Genomic DNA, 19,714 nt, shown 5'->3' on the forward strand with positions numbered 1-19,714 from the left:
TTTTTTTTTTTGTTTTTGGTCTTTTTGAGACAAAGTTTTGCTCTTGTTGCCCAGGCTGGAGTATAATGGCATAATCTCGCCTCACTGCAACCTCTGCCTCCTGGGTTCAAACAATTCTTCTGCTTCAGCCTCCCAAGTAGCTGGGATTATAGGCACCCACTATGCCCAGATAACTTTTTTTTCATTTTTAGTAGAGATGGGTTTTCACCATGTTGGCCAGGCTGGTCTTGAACTCCTGACCTCAGGTGATCCACCCACCATGCCTTCCCAGAGTTCTGGGATTACAAGTGTAATCCCAGGCCACCGCACCTGGCATCCCTTCCTTCTTAAGGCTGAGTCACATTCTGCTGTGTGGATGGATCACACTGTGTTTATCTTTTCATCTGATGGTGGAACCGTCAGTTGATTTTGCCTTTTGGCTGTTGCGGATCATGCTGCTGTGAGCACAGATGTGCAAATACCTCCCTGAGTTCCTGCTTTCTATTCTTTTGGGATGGATGGCAGTGGGTTTGTTAGAGCAAATGGTAATGCTGTGTTTAAGTGTTTTGAGGGACCACCATTTGTAAAATGTTTGTTTTTGTTGTTGTTGTTTTGTTGTTGTTGTTGTTGAGATGGAGTCTCACTGTGTCACCCAGGCTGGAGTGCAGTGGCATGATCTGGCTTCACTGCAACCTCCGCCTTTCAGGTTCAAGCCATTCTCATGCCTCGGCCTCCTGAATAGCTGAGATTACAGGTGCCTACCACCACACCTGGCTCATTTTGGTATTTTTCATAGAGACAGGGTTTCACCATGTTGGCCAGGCTGGTCTTGAACTCCTGGCCTCAGGTGCTCTGCCCATCTCGGCCTCCCAGAGTGCTGGGAATCCAGGTGTGAGCCACCTCACCTGGCTCTTGTAAAGTGTTTTAATCATTCTGTTTTACTGTTTTGGAGCTGGGGTTGTGATCTCAGCACTACTTCTCTCTGCTCCTGCTAAGGGACTCCCCGTAGGCAGCCCAGTGCACACCTCTGTCCAGGAGACAGCATACTTGGAAGTGAAGTTGGGTCAGTCCTGCCCCAGTGCTGCTGCTATCTTAGGTAAATGTGGGGTCGAGAGAGAAAATCCCAAGTGCACCTGTGGAACACTATGGGCATCCCCCAACTCGGGACAGTGGGAGAGATGGGGTGTTGGAGGGGAGGTGAACCTGGAAGCTGCTTAGCCCTGCTCTGTCCATCGTGCTGACTTTTTTTTTTTTTTGAGTTAGAGTCTTGCTCTGTCACCCAGGCTGGAGTGCAGTGATGCGATCTTGGCTCACTGCAGCCTCCGCCTCCCAGGTTCAAGCGATTCTCCTGCCTCATCCTCCTGAGTAGCTGGGACTACAGGTGAGTGCTACCACACCTGGCTAATTTTTGCATTTTTAGTAGAGCTAGGGTTTCGCTGTGTTGGCCAGGCTGGTCTCCAACTCCTGACCCTAGGTGATCCACCCACCTCGGCCTCCTAAAGTGCTGGGATTCCAGGTGTGAGCCACCGTGCTTAGCGAAGCCCTGCTCCATTCTAATCCCACCACCTGTGAAAGGCTTCTGGAAGCTTACAGAAACAATGGCCCCAGTATGATGGTTCCCATTCCCTTGTTCCCTGAGTTCTGGGGTCCCACAGTGAGGAGTGACTGTTTTCCTCACTCACCTAGATATGATGTGATGAGCCTGGTCAAAGAAGTTTGCTGTTGCTGACTTGCACCTGATCAGGCCCCTGCCCTGTGGAAATTGCCCCAACTGAATCCTCATGCCTCAGCTAATTCAGATTTTCAGCCCTGCCCCAGGCTGGGTTAGGATCCTCCCTGTCATGCCATCCGGGAATCTCCTGTGTAATGCTTTATTGATTGATTGATTGATTGATTGAGATGGGATCTCTATCACCCAGGCTGGAGTGCTGTGGCATGATCTCAGCTCACTGCAACCTCTGCCTCCCGTGTTCCAGTGATTCTCTTGCCTCAGCCTCCTGAGTAGCTGGGATTACAGGCACGTGCCACCATGCTCCACCAATTTTTGTATTTTTATTAGAGACAGGGTTTCTCCATGTTGGTCAGGTGGGTATCAAACTCTTGACCTTTTGATCCACCTGCCTCAGCCTCTCAAAGTGCTGGGATTACAGGTGTGAGCCACTGCACCTGACCCGTGTGACACTTAAGTCAGGTGCATAGGTGATGGCTGCCTGATGGTCTTCCCACCACGGGGCAGGGCTAGGGGCTGTGTCACCTGGAAATTCCTCAGCTCTTTATGCTGGTAAGGCAAGAAATAAGAGGGGGTTCTCGGTGGACATGCGGTGAGGTTTGGTGGGGACATAGCTTACCAGATTGTACTTGGTATTCTCGTCTAACTTGTAACTGCTCTCATAGAAGGTAGCCTAGAACCCCAGGGAGTGAGGGTTGCTCACTATCACCTAGGGGTGGGGGTGAAGAGGAGCTGAGGCTGTACAGAGCCAGCAGGCAGGACAGGGCAACGAGGGCCAGGTGCGGTGGCTCACGCCTGTAATTCCAGCAGTTTGGGAGACAGGTGGATCATTTAAGGTCAGGAGTTTGAGACCAGGTGGCCAACATGATGAAACCCCATCTCTACTAAAAATACAAAAATTAGCCAGGTGTGGTGGCAGGAGCCTGTAATCCCTACGACTTGGGAGGCTGAAGCAGGATAATTGTGTGAACCCAGGAGGCAGAGGTTGCAGTGAGCCAAAATTGCATCACTGCACTTTAGCCTGTGTGATAGAAAAACACTCCCTCTGAAAACAAAAACAAAAGGCTGGCCAGGCACTGTGGCTCACACCTGTAATCCCAGCACTTTGGGAGGTGGAGGTGGGCAGATCACCTGAGGTTGGGAGTTCGGGACCAGCCTGACCAACATGGTGAAACCCCATCTCTACTAAAAATACAAAATTAGCCAGGCATGCTAGTGCATGCCTGTAATCCCAGCTACTCAGGAGGGTGATGCAGGAGAATCGCTTGAACATGGGAGGCTGAGGTTATGGTGAGCTGAGATCATGCCATTGCAGTCCAGCCTGAGCAACAAGAGCAAAACTCCATCTCAAAAAAAAAAGAAAAGAAAAGAAAAAATGAACTTGCTCTGCAAATTTGGCTGCAGGTGCAATCACTGATGTGTTCTCTTTCCCTTGCTCCTGCCCCAACATCACCCACAACCGGCAGCTGTGGTTTCAAAGCCCTGCAGTGCAGACAGCGTGGATTTGCAGAGCTCTGAGCCTGGGGTCTGTCCTGCAGCAGGAGACACAGAGGAGGAAGCCTATGGTGTCCCCCTGCAGGCCCTGGTCTCCTTGTATTTTGTGACATTCCCCCCTATCATCACACAAACCACCCCCATTTTCAGCATGATTACAGATGCTCCTTGACTCATGATGGGGTCATATCCCCATAAATCTATCATAAATTGGTAATAGCAGCCAAATGCAGTAGCTCACGTTTATAATCCCAGCACTTTGGCAGGTCAAGGTGGGAAGATTGCTTGATCCCAGGAGTTCAAGACCAGCCTGAGAAACACAGTGAGATCCTGTCTCTACAAAAAAAAAAAGTTGAAAATATACTAAGTTGAAAATGCGTTTATTTATTATTTTTTGAGATGGAGTCTCACACTGTCATTTAGGCTGGACTGCAATCTTGGCTCACTGCAACCTCTGCCTATCAGGTTCCAGTGATTCTCCTGCCTCAGCCTCCCGGGTAGCTGGGATTACAGGCGTGAGCACTGGCTAAATTTTGTATTTTTAGTAGAGATGGAGTTTCACCATGTTGGCAAGGCTGGTCGCGAACTTTTGAGCTCAGGTGATCTGCCTGTATCAGTCTCCTCAAGTGCTGGGATTACAGGTGTGAGCCACAACACCCAGCTAAGTTTTGTATTTTTAGGAGAGACGGGGTTTCACCATGTTGGTCATGCTGGTCCGGAACTCCTGACCTTGTCGTGATCCACTCACCTCAGTCTCCCAAAGTGCTGGGATTACAGGTGTAAGCCACTACGCCCGGCCTAAACTTTTTACTTTTTAAGAGATGAGGCCCTACTCTGTTACCCAGGTGAGAGTGCAGTGGCATGATTATAGCTCACTGCAGCCCCAACCTCCTGGGCTCAAGTGATCCCTCCTGCCTCAGCCTCCCAAGTAGATGGGACTACAGGTGCATATGACTGCATGTGGCTAATTTTTATCTTTTTTATAGAGACAGGGTCTCACTATGTTCCCCAGGCAGGTCTTGAACTCCTGGGTTCAAGTAATCCTCCCACCTCTGCCTCTTGAAGTACTGGATTAAGGGCATGAGCCACTGCACCTGGGCCTCATGCACTTTATTAAATACTAACAGTGAAAAACAGAAAGGTTGTATCGGTACTGAAAGCACAGTTTCTACTGAATGTGATCATTTTTGTGCCATTGTAAAGTCAAAAAGTTGTGTGACCATCTGCATTTGCAACGAGTGCTAGGCTTAGACACTTGGATTTTAGATCCAGAAACATCCAAACACTTCCTACTGGGTGGGGGAAGGCCATAGGGGTCAGAGCTCTTAGCTGCTAGCAAGAGAAGCCCACTCAGGCTGAGTTTTAAAACTGAGGTTGGGCACTATGGCTTATACCTGTAATCTTAGCACTTTGGGAGGTCAGGTGAGTGGATCACCTGAGGTTAGCAGTTTGAGACTAGCCTGACCAACATGGCGAAACCCTATCTTACTAAAAATACAAAAATTAGCCAGGCATGGTGGCACATGTCTGTAATTTCAGCTACTTGGGAGACTGAGGCAGGAAAATCGCTTGAACATGGGAGGCAGATGTTGCAGTGAGCCGAGATCATGCAAAACTCCATCTCAAAAGAAAAGAAAAGAAAGTGAATTTATGGGAAGCTAAGAAGCATGGAGGAGGCACAGAGACAGCACCACTAAAGATGACAGGCAGCCAGCTGGACAGTCACAGCCTCATCAAGCCCAAACATGCAGAAGCTGGCCTAGGGGGATGATACAGAAATGACTGGGTGCAGTGGCTCGCACCTGTAAACCCAGCACTTTAGGAGGCCTAGGTGAGCAGATCACCTGAGACCAGGAGTTCAAGACCAGCCTGACCAATATGGCAAAACCCTGTCTCCATTAAAAATACAAAATTAGCCAGGCATGGTTGCAGGTGCCTTTAATCCCAGCTACTTCGGAGGCAGGAGAACTGCTTGAGCCTGGGAGATGGAGGTTGCAGTGAGCTGAGATCACACCATTGGACTACAGTCTGATCGACAGAGTGACTCTGTCTCAAAAAAATAAAATAAAAAATAAAGACACATAGAGACAATTTCTATGCAGAATCATAAGTGAGCCTTTCTCCTTTTGGGGGAGGGATGCCAGGGGATTTCCAGAATCTGGGAGTGGGCACCGAGCATGTGGCTGAGAATCCTGGACAGCAGAAACATCTAGATGTACTTAGCAGAGGAATCAGGGAAGTGCCTGGCTGGGGTATCAACGAAGCCATCAATTCCAGCTGGCTGTTCATGTTGTTGCTATACATCCGGTATATAAATTCTCCCATCAGAAACTCTATCTAGTTAGAAAGGCAAAGAAGAAAGAAAATCATGCTCCTGTTCCCTCAAGCAAAGGGCAAGGAGGTGGGAAGGTGGAAGGGAACTTCCTGGTGCTGCAGCCTGAATCTCCACTTGTGCTGCTGTCTTCCCCACTAGACTCTGTACTTCTAGAAGGGGCTGGAGATGGGTACAATGCCAGCCCCTCCCTTCTCTCCAGTAGTATTCCCCAACCCTGACATTCACAGTAATTGCTTCTTTCTGTTCCTTTCTTTTTTTGCGGTAGGTTCTTGCTTGGTCACCCAGGTTGTAGTGCAGTGGTGTGATCATGGCTCACTGTGGCCTTGACCCCTTGGGCTCAAGTTATCTCCCCTCAGTCTCCCGAGTAGCCAGGACTATAGGCATGCACCACCATTCCAGCTAATTAAAAAAAAAAACCTTTTTTTGTAGAGACAGGGTCTTACTATGTATGTTACCAAGCTGGTCCCAAACTCCTGGGCACAAGCGATCCTCCCTTCTCAGCCTCCCAGAGGGTTTGGTGTTACAGGTGTGAGCCACCACACCTGGCCTCTTTCTGTTTCTTTGGAGTAGAGCATCCCTAGTATGCATCTGTAGCCCATAACTATTCCCCAGCACTGTTATGTCTTTTAAGCCTCTTTCAGTCTCCAAGTTTTGTTGGCTGATTGAGTGCTCACACCTGTAATTCTGATGTGAGAGGATCATTTAAGTTCAGAGGTGTGAGACCAACCTGGACAACACAGGAGACTCCTGTCTTTACAAAAACTAATTTTCTTTTTTTGACTCCACCCAGGCTGCAGGGCAGTGGTGCAATCTCAACTCACTGCAACCTTCGCCTCCTGGGTTCAAGCCATTCTTCTGCCTTATTCTCCCAAGTAGCTAGGATTACAGGCACATGGGAGCACGCCCAGCTAATTTTTGAACTTTTAGTAGAGCCGGGGTTTTACCATGTTGGCCAGGCTGGTCTCAAACTCCTGACCTCAGGTGATCTGTCCACTTCAGTCTCCCAAAGGGCAAAGATTGGGGTCACAGGTGTGAACCACCGTGCCCAGCCAAAAACTAAAATTTAATAGAAATGAAGACACAGTCCACAAGTTTCTGCTCTATCCCTCTCCCTTTTTTTTTTTTTTTTCCGGAGACAGAGTCCTGCTCTGTCATCCAGGCTGGAATGGAATGGCACAATCTCAATCCACTGCAACCTTTGTCTCCCAGGTTCAAGTGATTCTCTTGCTTCAGCCTCATGAGTAGCTGGAATTACAGGCATGTGCTACCACACCTGGCTAATTTTTGTATTTTTGGTAGAGATGGGATTTCTCCATGTTGGTCAGGCTGATCTCAAACTCCTGACCTTGTGATCCACCCGCCTTGGCCTCCCAATCTGCTGGGATTATAGGTTTGAGCCACCTTGCCTGGCCTGTCCCTTTTTCTTTCTATGAATTTTGGAAGACTCCACACTGTTGGGCCTGTAGCATTTCTCAAAGTCTGGATTTCCTTGGTGCAGGTGAACCCATTCTCTGTCTTTTGTATTTGTGGCATATTTACAGTTGGATTGATGCTCGCCCATTAGATTAGAGTTTGATTGTGTTGGCGAGATTCAGTGGGTGATGTGACTGATCTCTTATTGGTGATGAATACTATCCTATTGTCTCTCTTATTTTGTTAATTTTTAAAATTGTTTAGAATTAGGGGTCTCATTTTGTCACCCAGGCTGGAGTGCAGTGACTCCACCATAGGTCCCTGAAGCCTCAAACTCCTGGGCTCAAGCGATCCGCACACCTCAGCCTCCTGAGTAGCTGAGACCACACATCACCACACCCAACTTTTTTTTCTTTTTGAGATGAAGTCTCGCTCTGTCACCCAGGCTGAAGTACAGTGGCATGATCTCAGCTCATTGCAACCTCCCATCCCAGGTTAATGCAATTCTCCACCTCAGCAGTTCAAGTAGGTCGAATTATAGGTGCCTGCCACCACGCCCAGCGAATTTTCATATTTTTAGTAGAGATGGGCTTTCACCATGTTGGTCAGGCTTGTCTGGAACTCCTGACCTCAAGTGATCTGCCTGCCACAGCCTCCCAAAATGCTGGGATTACAGGTGTGAGCAACCACACTGCATCTGGTCAATGTCTAGCATTTTTTTTCTTTTAGACTGAGTGTTGTTTTGTCACCCAGGCTGGGGTTCAATGGTGCAATCTCAGCTAGCTGCAACTTCCGCCTCCTGGGTTCAAGCGATTCTGCTGCCTCAGCCTCCTGAGTAGCTGGAATTACAACCACCCCCCCACCATGCCTGGCTAATTTTTGTATTTTTTTAGTAGAGATGGAGTTTCATTATGTTGACCAGGCTGGTCTTGAATTCCTCACCTCAAGTGATTTACCCATCTCGGCCTCACAAAGTGCTGGGATTGCAGGCATGAGCCACCGCAGCCAGCCGGCCAGCATTTAAAAAAGATTTATTTTAGAAATGGGTCTATTTTGCCGGACTGGTCTTGAACTCCTGGCCACAAGCAACCCTCCAGCCTTAGCCTCCTGAAGGAGGAGCCCTATACTCCTGAGGGTAGTACATGCCTCAGGAGGCATACCCACCTTGAATTTGTCTTTTTAAAAAAGAGTGCACTGAACATTGGTATAAACAGGATCACATATATTGCATCTCCCAATGTGGAATTCAGGATCCATGAGACGTGCCTGGATATTCACAAGGCACTTCTGGAATCAAAAGCTGAAAGGCTGCATCCTGCAGTGGGTATTTTCACAATCCCTGGGCTCCTGAGCATCAGGGCCGCCTCCCACTACATGGGTTGGTCTGCAAACTAAGAAAAAAGGGATTCCTGAGATCCAGTCATTCTAATTGTTTTTTTGAAGATTTAAATTTTATTTCATGATTCAGATTTACAGAAGGTTGACGGAAAAATTAAGAAAGAAAGAGAGAAGGAGAAAGGGCTAGGCGCCTACCTCACGCCTGTAATCTCAACACTTTGAGAGGTCGAGTCGGGTGAATCACTAGGTCAGGAGTTTGAGACCAGTCTGGTCAACATGGTAAAACCCCGTTTCTACTAAAAATACAGAAGTTAGCTGGATGTAGTGGTGGTCACCTGTAATCCCAGCTACTCGGGAGGCTGAGGCAGGAGAACCTGGGAGGTGAAGGTTGCAATTAGCCAAGATTGTGCCACTGCATCCCAGCCTGGGTGACAGAGCAAGACTTCATTTTGGTGGGAGGAAGGAAGAGATTAAAGGAAGCAGAAAGGACTGGTGGAAGGAGGAAACACAGTCATAAGGACAACAACTTGTGATCTAACTACCTTCAGCTTCATTCATCCTTTGGTAATTATTATTTTTTTTCTGTTTTTTAGATGGATTCTCTGTCGCCCAGGCTGGAATGTAATGGCACAATCTCGGCACACTGCAACCTCTGCCTCCCGGGTTCAAGACATTCTCCTGCCTCACAAGTAGCTGGGATTACAGGTGTGCACCATCACACCCAGCTAATTTTTATATTTTTAGTAGAGATGGGGTTTCAGTATGTTGCCCAGGCTGGTGATGAACTCCTGGAACCAAAGTGCTGGGATTTGCAGAAAGGAGCCACTGTGCCTGGACAAAATAATTCTTTCTTTTTTTATTTTGTTTTAAAAATTATTATTATTTTAAGAGACAGAGTTTTTATGCTGTTAACCAGGCTAGAGCACAGTGCTGCCATCATAGCTCACTGAAACCTCATCCTCCTGGGCTCAAGTGATCCACCTGCCTCAGCCTCTCAAGTAGGTGGGACTATAGGTGTGCACCACCACACCCAGCTAATTTTTTTCCTTTTTAAACAGTGTCTTGTCCTGGCATCCAAGCTGGAGTGCAGTGGCTCCATCTGGGCTTATCGCAACCTCTGCCTCCCGGGTTCAAGCAATTCTGCCTCAGCCTTCCAAGTAGCTGGGATTACAGAAGCCAGCCACCATGCCCGGCTAATTTTTATATTTTAGAAAAGATGGGATTTCACCTTGTTGGCCAGGCTGGTCTTAAACTCCTAATCTCAGGTGATGTGCCCACCTTGGCCTCCCAAAGTGCTGAAATTATATGCGTGAGCCACTGTGCCCAGTCAAAATTTTAAATTATTTTTCTAGAGACTCAGTCTCTCTATGTTACACAGTCTGGTCTTGCACTCCTGGCCTCAAATAGTCTTCCTGCCTTGGCCTCCCAAAGCTCTGGGATCACAGGCAGGAGCCACTGCACATAGCCTAATTTTTTTTTTGAGACAAAGTCTTTCTCTGTTGCCCAGGCTGGAGTGCAGTGGTGTGATCTCAGCTCACTGCAACCTCTGCCTCCGGGGTTCAAGGGATTCTTCTTCCTAAGCCTCTGTAGTAGCTGAGATTACAGGTGCCTGCCACCACACCCAGCTAATTTTTGTATTTTTAGCAGAGATAGGGTTTCACCATATTGGTCAGGCTGGTCTTAAACTGACCTAGTGATCTGCCCACCTTGGCCTTCCAAAGTGCTAAGATTACAGGTGTGAGCCACCACCCCTGGTACCTAATTCCTATTCACTGGTCATGGATGGGAGCTATGGAACCTCTCCCTAGAATACATGCTGGCCCCATCAGCACATCAGGGTTAATGCTCCTAAGAGATGGTTTCTCTCTTTGTGCTCCACACCCAAATAATCCATCTCAGTCCACTGTCAGACAACTTCCAGGAATGACAGTGGCTGTAGTCTAGCTGGAAAAACACTGAAGTAGGAGTCAGTAGACCCCTGGGACTCATTTGACTCAGCCAATGACAACTTAGTGTGGCCTTGGGAAAAAAAGAAGCTGGAGTGACCAAACCTGTAATCCCAGCACTTTGGGAGGTTGAAGTGGGAGGATTGTTTGAGCCCAGGAATTTGAGAGCAGCCTGGGCAATATAGCAAGACCCCACCTCTACAAAAAAATTCAAAAAATTATCCAGGTGTGGTGGTGTCCCCCTGTAGTCTCAGCTACTTGGGAGGCTAAAGTGGGAGGATCACTTGAGTCCTGGAGGTCAAGACTGCAGTGAGCCAAGATCATGTCACTGCACTCAAGCTTGGGCTTCAAAGTAAGACACTATCTCAGAAAAAAAAAGCTGGAGCTTTTGTTTTCTCATTTGTGAAAGGTGGATGATACCATCTCCTTCACAGAGTTACTGTGAGGATAGAAATGCAATTTTTTTCCCTCTGTTTTTAGAAATACAATTAGATAGGCATAGTGGCCAGGTGAGGTGGCTCATGCCTGTAATCCCAGCACTTTGGGAGGCTGAGGTGGGTGGATCACCTGAGGTCAGGAGTTCAGGACCAGCCTGGCCAATATGGTGAAACCCTGACTCCACTAAAACTACAAAAATTAGTCCATCGTGGTGGCACGTGCCTATAATCCCAGCTACTCTGGAAGCTGAGGCAGGAGAATTGCTTGACCCTGGGAGGTGGAGGTTGTAGTGAGCCAAGATCATCCCATGGCACTCCAGCCTGGACAACAGAGTGAGACACCATCTTAAAAAAAAAAGCCAGGTGTGGTAGCTCACGTCTGTAATCCCAGCACTTCGGGAGGCCGAGGCAAGTGGATCACCTGAGGTCAGGAGTTCAAGACCAGCCAGACCAACATGCAGAAACCCTGTCTCTACTAAAAATACAAAATTAGCCAAGCATGGTGGTGCATGTCTGTAATCCCAGCTACTTGGGAAGCTGAGACAGGAGAATCGCTTGAACCTGGGAAGCGGATGTTGCAGTGAGCCAAGATTGCCTTTCAGCATGGACAAGAAGGAAACTCCATCTCAAAAAAAAATAATAATAATTAGGTAGGCATAGTGCAAAAGATGATGTCAGGTGACACCACCACTGCTTAGTACCACTTTGAGTCCGGACAGATGACATAGGTCTCTGTGCCTCAGTTTTTCCACCTGTCAAATAGGAACCATATGAGGATGTACTCCTAAGATGATGCTCAAGGCTAAATAATGTAACCCATGAAGTGCCTAGACCAGCACCTCCTGCATTTTAAATACTCTTCCCTTTTGGCTGTTGTTGTTATTGTTATTATTTTACTAACTGGAGTGATTTCTAGTCTGCAAAAAAAGGATCAGAAGTTTGTGAACAAGACCATTATTCCTTACCAACTGATGCATAACCCCACGTTTTCTTTTTCTTTTCTTTTCTTTTTTTTTTTTTTTTTGAGACAGTCTCAGTAACCATCCCAGGCTCAAGCGATTCTCCTGCTCAGTCTCACGAGTAACTGGGATTACAGGCAACCACAACTAGGCCAGGCTAATTTTTGTATATTTAGTAGAGATGGGCTTTCACCATGTTGGCCAGGCTGGTCTCAAACTCCTAACCTCAGGTGATCCACCCACCTCGGCCTGCCAAAGTGCTGGGATTACAGGTGTGTGCCACCACCCCCAACCCATAACCCGTTTCTTTTTTACCAACTTTGATTACGGAACTTGGCACGACACCCAGATTTCCATAATGCAAATTGTCCTCCCCAATTATAACTGCCAGTTTGTTTTCATCTAAGAAAAACAAAACAATACAAAACAAAAATTGAAATGCTGGTCATTTCTGTGGACAAAAAAAATAAGTATGACCGGGTGTGGTGGCTCATGGCTGTAATTCCAGCACTTTGAGAGACTAACGCAGGCAGATCACTTGAAGCCAGGAGTTCAAGACCAGCCTGACCAACATGGTGAATTTCCCTCTCTACTAAAAATACAAAAATGAGCCAGGTGGGGTAGTATGTGCCTATAGTCCCAGCTACTCAGGAGGCTGAGGCAGGAGAATCGCTTAACCCAGGAGGCAGAGGATGCGGTGAGCAGAGATCATGCCACTGCACTCCAGCTTGGGCAACAGGATCAGAACTCCATCTCAAAAAACAAACAAAAAAAAATAATGTGACTGCTATTTTGTGGTTATAATCACAGAGTTCATGTGGAAAAGCTAAGCAATATGAAAAAATACAGAGTTAAAGTTTTTTTATTATTTCATTTTAGGCTTCGGGGTACATGTGAAGAACATGCAAGATTGTTGCATAGGTACACATATGGCAGTGTGATTTGCTGCCTTCCTCCCCATCACCTATATCTGGCATTTCTCCCCATGCTGTCTCTTCCCAACTCCCCACACTCCCACTCTCCCTCCCCTATTTCCCCCCGACAGACCTCAGTTTGTGATACTCCCCTCCCTGTGTCCATGTGTTCTCATTGTTCAACACCCACCTATGAATGAGTGCATGTGGGTGTTTGATTTTCTGTTCTTGTGTCAGTTTGCTGAGAATGATGGTTTCCAGGTTGATTCATGTTTCTACAAAGGACATGAACTCATCATTTTTTATGGCTGCATAGTATTCCATGGTGTATATGTGCCACATTTTCAATGTTCAGTCTATCATCGATGGGCATTTCAGTTGGTTCCAAGTCTTTGGTATTGTAAACAGTGCTGCAATGAACATTTGTGTGAATGTGTCCTTATGGCAGAATGATTTATAATCCTCTGGTTATATACCTAGTAATGGGATTTCTGGGTCAATCTATTGGAATTTCTATTTCTTGGTCCTTGAGGAATCGCCACACTGTCTTCCACAATGGTTGAACTAATTGACACTCCCACCAACAGTGTAAAAGTGTTCCTATTTCTCCACATCCTCTCCAGCATGTGTTGTCTCTAGATTTTTTAATAATTGCCATTCTAACTGACATGAGATGGTATCTCAATGTAGTTTTGATTTGCATTTCTCTGATGACGAGTGATGATCAGCATCTTTTCATATGTTTGTTGGCCTCATGTATGTCTTCTTTTGTAAAGTGTTTGTTCATATCCTTTGGCCACTTTTGAATGTGCTTGTTTTTTTTTTTTCTTGTAAATCTGTTTTAGTTCTTTGTAGATTCTGGATATCAGCCCTTTGTCAGATAGGTAGATTGCAAAATTTTTTTCCCATTCTATTGGTTGCCAATTCACTCTAATGACTTGTTTCTTTTGCTGTGCAGAAGCTGTGGAATTTGATTATGTCCCATTTGTCTATTTTGGCTTTTGTTTCCAACGCTTTTGGTGTTTTAGTCATGAAGTCCTTGCCTATGCCTATGTCCTGAATGGTTTTGCCTAGATTTTCTTCTAGGGTATTTATGGTGTTAGGTCTTATGTTTAAGTCTTTAATCCATCTGGAGTTAATTTTAGTGTAAGGTGTCAGGAAGGGGTCCAGTTTCTGCTTTCTGCACATGGCTAGCCAGTTTTCCCAACATCATTTATTAAACAGGGAATCCTTTCCCCATTGCTTGTTTTTGTCTGGTTTGTCAAAGATCAGATGGTTGTAGATGTGTGAGGTTGCCTCCGAAGACTCTATTCTGTTCCATTGGTCTATATCTCTGTTTTGGTACCAGTACCATGCTGTTTTGATCACTGTAGCCTTGTAGTATAGTTTGAAGTCTGGTAGTGTGATGCCTCCAGCTTTGTTCTTTTTGTTTAGAATTGAGTTGGCTATGCGGGCTCTCTTTTGGTTCCATATGAAGTTTAAGGTGGTTTTTTCCAGTTCTGTGAAGAAGATCACTGGTAGCTTGATGGGGATAGCATTGAATCTATAAATTACTTTGGGCAGTGTGGCCATTTTCGTGATATTGATTCTTCCTAACCATGAGCATGGACTGTTTCTCCATCTGTTTGTGTCCTCTCTTATTTTGTTGAGCAGTGGTTTGTAGTTCTTTGTGAAGAGTTCCTTTACATTTTTTGTTAGTTGTATTCCTAGGTATTTTATTTCCTTTGTAGCAGTTGTGAATGGCAGTTCGTTCTTGATTTGGCTCTCTTTAAGTCTTATTGGTGTATGGGAATGCTTGTGATTTTTGCACACTGATTTTGTATCCTGAGACTTTGCTGAAGTTGCTTATCAGTTTCAGGAGATTTGGGCTGAGACAATGGGGTCTTCTAGATATACTATCATGTCATCTGCAAATAGAGACAATTTGACTTTCTCCTTTCCTGATTGAATACCATTTAATTTTTTTTCTTGCCTGATTTCTCTGGCTAGAACTTCCAGTACTATATTGAATAGGAGTGGTGAGAGAGGGCATCCTTGTCTAGTGCCAGATTTCAAAGGGAATGCTTTCAGTTTTTTCCCATTCAGTATGATATTGGCTGCTGGTTTGTTGTAAGTAGCTTTTATTATTCTGAGATACATTCCATCTATACCTAGTTTATTGAGGGTTTTTAGCATAAAGTGCTGTTGAATTTTGTCAAAGGCCTTCTCTGCATCAATTGAGATAATCATGTGGTTTTTGTCTTTGGTTCTGTTTATGTGGCGAATTACATTTATAGACTTGCATATGTTGAACCAGCCTTGCATCCCCAGGATGAAGCCTATTTGATCATGGTGGATAAGCTTTTGGATGTGCTGTTGCAATCGGTTTGCCAGTATTTTATTGAAGATTTTTTTTATCTATGTTCATCATGGATATTGGCCTGAAGTTTTCTTTTCTTATTGAGTCTCTTCCAGGGTTTGGTATCAGAATGATGTTGGTCTGATAAAATGATTTGGGAAGGATTCCCTCTTTTCGCATTTTTAAAAATAGTTTCAGAAGGAATTGTACCAGCTCCTCTTTGTATGTCTGGTAGAATTTGGCCGTGAACCCAACTGGACCTGGGCTTTTTTTTTTGTTGTAGGCTTTTAATTGCTGACTCAACTTCAGACATTGTTATTGGTCTATTCAGGGTTTCGACTTTTTCTTGGTTTACACTTGGGAGGATGCAAATGTCTAGGAATTTATTCATTTCTTCCAGGTTTACTAGTTTATGTGCATAGAGTTGTTCCCTGATGATGGTTTGTATTACTGTGGAATCTGTGGTGATATCCCCTTTATCATTTTTTATTGCATCTATTTGATTATTCTCTCTTTTCTTTTTTATTAATCTGGCAAGTGGTCTATTTTGTTGTTCTTTTTGAAAAACCAGCTCCAGGATTTATTGATTTTTGAAGAGATTTTTGTATCTCTATCTCCTTCAGTTCTGCTCTGATCTTAGTTATTTCTTATCTTCTGCTATGTTTTGAGTTTTTTTGATCTTGTTCCTTTAGCTCTTTCAATTTTGATGGTAGGGTGTCAATTTTAGATCTTCCCTTGCTTCTCATGTCGGCATTTATTGCTGTATATTTTCCTCTAGACACTGCTTTAAATGTGTCCCAGAGATTCTGTATGTTATGTCTTTGATTTTGTTGGTTTTGAAGAACATCTTTATTTCTGCCTTCATTTCATTGTTTATCCAGTCAACATTCAAGAGCCAGTTGTTCAGTTTTTATGGAGCTGTGCGGTTCTGAGTTAGTTTCTGAATTCTGAGTTCTAACTTGATTGCACTGTGGTCTGAGAGACTGTTTGTTATGATTTCCGTTCTTTTGCATTTGCTGAGGAGTGATTTACTTTTAATTAAGTGGTCAGTTTTAGAGTAGGTGTCATGTGTTGCTGAGAAGAATATATATTCTGTGGATTTGGGTGGAGAATTCTGTAAATGTCTATTAGGTTTGCTTGGTTCAGGTCTGAGTTCAGGTCCTGGATATCCTTGTTAATTTTCTGTCTCATTGATCTGCCTAATGTTTACAGTGGGGTGTGAAAGTCTCCCACTATTATTGTGTGGGAGTCTAAGTTACTTCGTAAGTCATTAAGAACTTGTCTTATATATCTGGGTGCTCCTGTATTGAGTGCGTATATATTTAGGATTGTCAGCTCTTCTTGTTGCATCGATCCTTTTACCATTATGTAATGTCCTTTTTGGTCTTTTTTTTTTATCTTGGTTGGTTTAATGTGTATGTTATCAGAGACGAGAATAGCAAATTCTGCTTTTTTTTGCTCTCCATTTGCTTGGTAAATCTTTCTCTATCCCTTTATTTTGAGCCTTTTTGTATCCTTGCATGTGAGATGGGTTTCCTGGATACAACACACTGATGGGTTTTGGCTTTTTATGCAATTTGCCAGTCTATGTCTTTTGATTGGGACATTTCACCCATTTCCATTTAGGGTTAATATTGTTATGTGTGAATTTGATCCTGCCACTTTGATGCTAGCTGGCTGTTCTGCCCATTAGTTGATGCAGTTTCTTCATTGTGTTGATGCTCTTTAGCATTTGGTATGTTTTTGGTATGTAAAGCAGGCCTGTTGGTGATGAAATCTCTAAGTAATTGCTTGTTCATAAAGGATTCTGTTTCTCCTTCACTTATGATGCTTAGTTTGGCTGGCTATGAAATTCTGGGTTGAAAATTCTTTTCTTTAAGGATGTTGAATATTGGCCCCCACTCTCTTCTGGCTTGCAGGGTTTCTGCTGAGAGACCTGCTGTGAATCTGATGGGCTTTCCTTTGTGGATAACCTGACCTTTCTCCCTGGCTGCCTTTAGCATTTTTTCCTTTCTTTCAACCCTGGTGAATCTGATGATTATGTGTCTTGGGGTTGCTCTTCTTGAGGAATATCTTTGTGGTGTTCTCTGTATTTCCTGGACTTGAATATTGGCCTGCCTTGCTAGGTTGGGGAAGATTTTCTGGAAAATATTCTGAAGAGTATTTTTCAGCTTGGACTCATTCTTTCCATCACATTCAGGTACACCTATCAAACGTAGATTAGGTCTTTTCACGTAGTTCCATATTTCTTGGAGACTTTGTTCATTCCTTTTTACAGTGTCTTCTCTAATCTTACCTTCTCATTTTATTTCATTGAGTTGATCTTCGACCTATGATGTACTTTCTTCTGCTTGGTCAATTCAGCTTTTGAATCTCGTGTATGCTTCACAAATTTCTCGTGTCATGTTTTTCAGCTTCATCAATTCACTTGCGTTCCTCTTTAAGCTGTTTATTCTCGTTAGCATTTTGTCAAATCTTTTCTCAAGATTCTTAGTTTCTTTGCATTGGGTTAGAACATGTTTTTTTTAGCTCACAGAAGTTTCTTATTATCCATCTTCTGAAGCCTGATTCTTTCAATTCATCACACTCATTCTCCATTTAGCCTCGTTTTCTTACTGGTGAGAAGTTGTGATCTATTGTAGGAGGAGAGGTGTTCTGGTTTCGGGTGTTTTCATCCTTTTTGCCCTGGTTTCTTCCCATCTCTGTGGATTTATCCACCTGTCGTCTTTGTAGTTGTTGACTTTCAGATGGGGTCTCTGAGTGGATGTCCAGTTTGTTGATGATGAAGTTATTTCTTTCTGTTTCTTAGGTTTCCTTCTAATAGTCTGGCCCCTCTGCTATAGGACTGCTGAGGTCCACTCCAGGCCCTGCTTGCCTGGGGATCACCTGCAGTGGCTGCAGAACAGTAAGGGTTGCTGTCAGTTTCTTCTTCTGCTATCTTTGTCCCAGAAGGATACCTGCCAGATATCAGTCTGAGCTCTTTTTTATGAGGTGATTCTTTGGATATACAGGGGTCAGGGAGCTGCTTTTGGAGATAGTCTTTTTTTTTTTAAATTTTTTATTGCATTTTAGGTTTGGGGGTACATGTGCAGAACATGCAAGACAGTTGCATAGGTACACACATGGCAGTGTGTTTTGCTTTCTTTCTCCCCTTCACCCACATTTGGCATTTCTCCCCAGGCTATCCCTCCCCACCTCCCCCTCCCACTGGCCCTCCCCATTTCCCCCCAATAGACCCCAGTGTTTAGTACTCTTCTCTCTGTGTCCATGCATTCTCATTTTTCATCACCCACCAATGAGTGAGAATATGCGGTGTTTCGTTTTCTGTTCTTGTGTCAGTTTGCTGAGGATGATGTTCTCCAGATTCATCCATGTCCCTACAAATGACACAAACTCATCATTTCTGATTGCTGCATAATATTCCATGGTGTATATGTGCCACATTTTTCCAATCCAGTCTATCATCAATGGGCATTTGGGTTGATTCCAAGTCTTTGCTATTGTAAACAGTGCTGCAATGAACATTCGTGTACATGTGTCCTTATAGTAGAACGACTTATAGCCTTTTGGATATATACCCAGTAATGGGATTGCTGGGTCAAATGGAATTTGGAGATAGTCTTTTATAGGAGCTCAAGTGCTGGGGTGTGAGCTCCATTGTTTCATTCCGAGCACTGAGCAGGTATGCTTAAGTCTGCTACAGCAGAACTCATAAACATTTTTTTCCCCCAGGTGTTCTGTCCTGGGGAGTTAGGGCTTTATTTATAAGTTTCTGTCATGCTGTTGCCTTTTTTCAGGGCAGCCCTGCCCAGCGAGGATGGAGCCTAGTCATAGTCTGCCTGCAGAAGCTTTGCTGAGCTGCTGTGGGCTCCACCCAGTTGCTGTGTGAACTTCCTTGCAGTCCTGTTTATAGGGGTATAGTTAGAACTGCTTCAGCAATGGTCTCCCACCTCCATAATGGCAGACTCTCTGTAATGGCGGACTGCCTCAGCAATGGCAGGCTGCCTCGGTAGTGGTGGACTGCCTTGGTAATGGTGGACACCCCTCCCCCACAGAGCTGGACCATCCTGGGTTCAGCTGCGCTTGCTGTGAAACTCTCAACTTAGAGCATTTCAGATTTCTGTTTTTTTTGGGGGTGTGACCAGCTGAGTCTGATCACTTAGCTCCCTGTCTCAGACCTCCTTTTTGTTTTTCAGTTGAATGGGTGACTCTGTCTCCCAGTCATCCCAGTCACCAGTTGAAATGGTGACCGGATTTGTGTGATTTCTTGTGCATAGATGTGCTGTGCCAGCTGAAACAGCTGCTGGAGACTCGTGGCGCTTTTTTGCCGGGGAATCTCCTGGCCTGTCTCCCTGTTTTAGTCCCCCTTTTTTTTAGTTGAATGGGAGACTCTATCTCCCAGGCATTCCATTTGCCTGTTGAAAAGGCTCTGGGATCTGTGTGATTTTCTGTGTGGCGTGTCGGGAATCTCTGGCCTGGCTCCCTGTTTCAGTCCCCTTTTTATCAGGTGAATGGGCAACTCTGTTTTCCAGCAGCTCCAATATCCAGCTAAAATAGCACCTGGACTTATGTATTTTGTGCGGAGACCTGCCGCACCAGCCAAAACAGCCACGCTGGTGACCCGTGGGGCTCCTTTACCTGGGAATCTCCTGGTCTGTGTGCAATAAATATCCATCTGGAAATGCGGCATCTACTCACCCTTCGTCCTTTCACTGGGAGTTACAATCCTGAGCTGCTCCTAATAAGCCATTTTGGATCCTCCTCAGAGTTAAAGTTTTTAAACATTACCCAAATTGGATCAGCAACACTTTTTATTTTTCCTCTTGAGACAG

The 19,714-nt window shown here is 44.9% G+C and overlaps 1 long non-coding RNA gene and 1 pseudogene across 3 annotated transcripts in view; one reads left to right on the forward strand and one right to left on the reverse strand.

Moving 5' to 3' along the window:
* LOC128929136 (aldo-keto reductase family 1 member B1 pseudogene) overlaps positions 1–19,714 on the forward strand; it is an 82,612-nt pseudogene that overhangs the window by 21,529 nt on the left and 41,369 nt on the right. Inside the window, exon 1 of the transcript XR_013523224.1 lies at positions 1–8,993. This exon is cut by the window's left edge and continues 21,529 nt beyond it. The product of XR_013523224.1 is annotated as an aldo-keto reductase family 1 member B1 pseudogene (transcript). The remainder of the gene's footprint in view (positions 8,994–19,714) is intronic.
* The window catches only part of LOC108593784 (uncharacterized), a 162,199-nt gene continuing 154,961 nt past the window's right edge, over positions 12,477–19,714 (reverse strand). For both annotated transcript variants that reach the window (XR_013523226.1, XR_013523225.1), the window contains exon 11: positions 12,477–18,259. This is a non-coding gene — a long non-coding RNA (uncharacterized LOC108593784). The remainder of the gene's footprint in view (positions 18,260–19,714) is intronic.

The sequence above is a fragment of the Callithrix jacchus genome, chromosome 10 (genome assembly GCF_049354715.1).
Source record: "Callithrix jacchus isolate 240 chromosome 10, calJac240_pri, whole genome shotgun sequence".
Taxonomy (NCBI): Eukaryota; Metazoa; Chordata; class Mammalia; order Primates; family Cebidae; genus Callithrix; species Callithrix jacchus.